This window comes from Geotrypetes seraphini, chromosome 1 (genome assembly GCF_902459505.1).
Source record: "Geotrypetes seraphini chromosome 1, aGeoSer1.1, whole genome shotgun sequence".
Classification (NCBI taxonomy): Eukaryota; Metazoa; Chordata; class Amphibia; order Gymnophiona; family Dermophiidae; genus Geotrypetes; species Geotrypetes seraphini.
This window is the reverse complement of record NC_047084.1, coordinates 277,839,160-277,843,635: the sequence shown is the minus strand read 5'-3', so window position 1 is coordinate 277,843,635 and position 4,476 is coordinate 277,839,160. Positions and strand designations below refer to the sequence as shown.

General features: G+C 45.3%; 1 pseudogene; it reads right to left on the bottom strand.

Moving 5' to 3' along the window:
* Window positions 1-3,539: 3,539 nt before the first annotated feature.
* On the bottom strand, window positions 3,540-4,242 carry LOC117367284 (annotated as a pseudogene).
* Window positions 4,243-4,476: the final 234 nt, after the last annotated feature.

Below are 4,476 nucleotides of genomic sequence, written 5' to 3'. Positions count from 1 at the left end.
TGAGTGATGAAGGAGTAACAGATGTTATGCTCATTCTCTGAAGTCGCTGGATTTCAAAACTACCTCAGACTGAGCAGCTAGGCAGATTTCAGAGATTTTCTGGAGGATTAAATGCGGCAACAAATTTCTGGCAAAAGGAAAAAAAAAAGAATAAAGGTTTATTTTTATTTCTGCAGAACAATATTAGTGAAAGATTTTGTCAGCTTTTGTTTTCTTGGTGTGGAAGTAGGTGAAATGTTTACTTGCTTCTGAAAAGGAACTGACTAATTTTTCTATCTGTTTGTAACATCACTTCTTCTATGACATTGATCAGGTTTAGGTATGTCTACTGTTATTATTTGCCATTACTAATATTAGTAAGTAGGACTCATTGCATAAAATGGGATATATGGTATGTAGGTCTCGCTATTGCAGAGTCAGCGGGGTTTGGATGGGAGGGAGAGATGGAAGGATGGGAGAGTCAGTGGGGGTTCGGCTGTGCGGCGGGGGCAGGGTGCTGCTCAAGGGTTCAGCTGTAGCTGCACGGAAGGGAGGGATAGAAGCTGAGAAAGGGTTCTGCTGCACGATGGATGGGAGAGAGAGATAGAAAGATGCTGTGCACAGTGCAAGTGTTTTGCTGCAAAGGGGGATGGTAGGGATACAAAGATGCTGCAGAGGGAAGGCACAAGGGGATGGGTGAGAGGGAAGAAAATATGCTACACATGGGGAGAGAAAGGAAAGAGGAAGAATTGAGGTGGAGGAGAGGAAGGGAGAGATGATCATTGTACATGAAAAAAATAAGACCTACCCTGAAAATACGTAAGACCTAGTGGGCCCAAAATTATAAGAACATAAGAACATAAGCAATGCCTCCGCTGGGTCAGACCTGAGGTCCATCGTGCCCAGCAGTCCGCTCACGCAGCAGCCCAACAGGTCCAGGACCTGTGCAATAATCCTCTATCTATAGCCTTCTATCCCCTTTTCCAGCAGAAAATTGTCCAATCCTTTCTTAAACCCTAGTACCATACTCTGCCCTATTACTTCCTCTGGAAGCGCATTCCAGGTGTCTACCACATGTTGGGTAAAGAAGAACTTCCTAGCATTTGTTTTGAATCTGTCCCCTTTCAACTTTTCCAAATGCCCTCTTGTTCTTTTATTTTTTGAAAGTTTGAAGAATCTGTCCCTCTGTACTTTCTCTATGCCCTTCATGATCTTGTAAGTCTCTATCATATCCCTTCTAAGTCTCCTCTTCTCCAGGGAAAAGAGACCCAGTTTCTCTAATCTCTCAGCATATGAAAGGTTTTCCATCCCTTTTATCAGACGTGTCACTTTCCTCTGAACCCTCTCGAGTAACGCCATATCCTTCTTAAGATACGGCGACCAATATTGGACGCAGTACTCCAGATGCGGACGCACCATCGCCCGATACAATGGCAGGATAACTTCTTTCGTCCTGGTTGTAATATCCTTCTTGATTATACCTAGCATTCTATTTGCTCTCTTAGCGGCCGCTGCGCACTGTGCCGTCAGCTTCATTGTAATGTCCACCATTACCCCAAGTCCCTTTCTTGGGTACTCTCATTCAATAACATCCCTCCCATCGTATAGTTGTACCTTGGGTTTCTGCTTCCCAAATGCAATACTTCACACTTCTCAACGTTGAACTTCATCTGCCATCTCGTTGCCCATTCCCCTAGTTTGTTCAAGTCCCTTTGAAATTCTTCGCAGTCCTCCTTTGTCCGGGCTCCACTAAATAGTTTGGTGTCGTCCATAAATTTTATTATCTCACACTTCGTCCCTGTTTCTAGATATTAAATAGCAGCGGCCCGAGCACCAAGCCCTGCGGAACACCACTCGTGACCTTCCTCCAGTCTGAGTAGTGGCCCTTCACCCCTACCCTCTGTTTCCTACCCGCTAACCAGTTTCTGATCCATCTATGTTCGTCTCCGTCCACCACATGGTTCTTCAGTTTCCGGAGTAGATGTTCATGAGGCACCTCGTCAAAGGCTTTCTGGAAATCTAGGTATATGATGTCTATGGAGTCTCCTCTGTCCATCTGTTTGTTAATTCCCTCGAAGAAGTGCAATAAGTTAGTCAGGCATGATCTCCCCCTGCAGAAACCATGTTGGCTGGTTATCAGAAGTTCGTTTCTTTCAAGATTTTCATCGATGTTTTCTTTTATCAGTGCTTCCGCCATTTTCCCCGTAACCGAGGTCAGACTCAACGGTCTGTAGTTTCCTGGGTCACCTCTTGATCAGTGTTCCCGCTAAGCTGCGCTGGCGTGCGCTGGCGCACAAAATGTTACATCGCAGCGCACAAGTTTCACGTCACAGCGCACACTCGAGCGGAGGTGAGAGGAAGCGGCGGCGGTCTGCCCTGATCGCCTAAGATGCAGCAGCGGCGGCATCCCCGTAATTTACGGGGATCATGAAAGGAGCCGCCGCTGCTGCATCTTAGGCGATCAGGGCAGACCGCCGCCGCTTCCTCTCACCTCCGCTCGAGTGTGCGCTGTGACGTGAAACTTGTGTGCTGCGATGTAACATTTTGTGCGCCAGCGCACGCCAGCGCAGCTTAGCGGGAACACTGCTCTTGATCCCTTTTTAAAGATGGGCATAATGTTGGCTATCTTCCAATCTCCAGGATCACGCCTGTTTTCAGGGATAGGTTGCAAATTTGCTGCAGTAGTTCCGCTATCTCGTCCTTTAGTTCCTTCAGAACCCTTGGATGGATTTCGTCCAGACCCGGGGATTTGTCAGTTTTTAGTTTTTAATAGAAGACACTGTCTTATTTTCGGGGAAACATGGTACTTAGAAGCTTCATCACATGCTCCCTTTCTACTCTACTCAGTATTTTATAGACCTCTATCATATTACCCCTGAATCGTCTCTTCTTCAAGATAAAGATCCCTAGCCACTTTAGCCTTGCCTCAAAGGGAAGTCATCTCATCCCTTTTATCATTTTGGTCTCCCTTCTCTGTACTTGAAGTGTCCTTGTGATCAAAGCATAAAAGATTTTTAAACAGTCTGTGTCTCAAAAACCTATAAAACCTAAATAATAAATGGAAATTTTAGTTTCCACTAGCTCATTGCACAACAGGATCACTGATGAACACACATCAACCTAAGCAGGATGAACTGATGAAGGGCACTGTAGCCCCATCAGGATAGGATGACATTGTGAAAACATTGTTCATTTTCCACCAAATACCAAGCTTTTTTTTTTTGAGATTGTGCCAGTTTTAATATACATTTTAAGGTGATTTATCACTACAGAATTTAAGAGAGGAACTCTGAAGCTTCTACTATTACTTTCAACCTGTGATACTGTTCTGCACAGCTTTCTTTAAACCCTCTACCCCCACTATCTGGCAGCAGTGAGCAATTACTGAGACCCTTAGAAGCCACCACATAGCCCATTTAAATCCGTAGGGCGCAACTTCATAGCTCCTATGACAATCTCTCTGCCCCTTTCATCTACTGGAAGGGATGACTGAAAATCCTGAACCACAAGAAGAAAGTCCTCGCACAGCCCCTGAAATCCTCTCTTCCACAGCTACATTGCTAGTAGGGAGCAAAGGTATATCCCTTGGTCCTCTCTGCAGCTCCGGTTCCCTGATATCCATGCTCTCCATTTTCCTCTCCCCAAGATAGAGATGGGAGATCTAAACATTTGGCATTGCTGATGTCCTGAAGCAGAGATGGGCCCCAGGGCTCAGTGTTACTCTTTCTTAACATGCCCAAATACATCTGCTGCTGCTTCTGCCGGTAACTGCTGAGCACTCTATTAATTGTAGGTACCTCGTCACATTGACATCTTTTGGTTCTTTGCAGGCAGCCTCTGTGAGGTAGTGGTGGGCTTGGTCATAGTCTTTTAGGTGGTAGAATGCTACCCCAGCACGGTATAGTGCTTGTACATTCTCAGGTTGCTGCAGGAGAACCTTCAGACTGTATTCCCACACTCTCTCATAATTCACAGGTTCAATGTGCAGGAAGCAGGCTGCCAGATTGTTGTAGCAGTCTACCTGGGTGTTGTGTAAAGCCTGCTCCTGTGCCTGAGTCAGTGCTGGAATCTCTGCACCAAAGGGCTGAAAGGGAGCCAAAACGCTTGGGTATGCAAAACTCTGAGATGCAGCAAGGCCCTGTGATACCTTCTGACAGCATCCCGAAAATGCTGTTCCTTGTAACACTGGTTTCCAGCTTTTTTAATCTTCTGGGCTTGCTGCAGTCGGGCATGCAGTGCTTCATCAAAGACCTGGTCAGCCATCCGGGCTCTGCAGTGAAGGGGTAACTCCAGCGCTGCTTCCCCAAATATCAAGCTTTTAATGCTGAAAGGTTTGGGTTGCTTGTTTTTTTTTTCCTTTTTTGGAATAACATTTATAGTATTTTTAAAACAACAACTTTTGTACCTTCAAACAATTCTCCTTGCAGGTCACAATATTACAAAACAAGAAATGAATGGATCTTTTTAAATGATTATGCATTCTGGAACATTTCACAT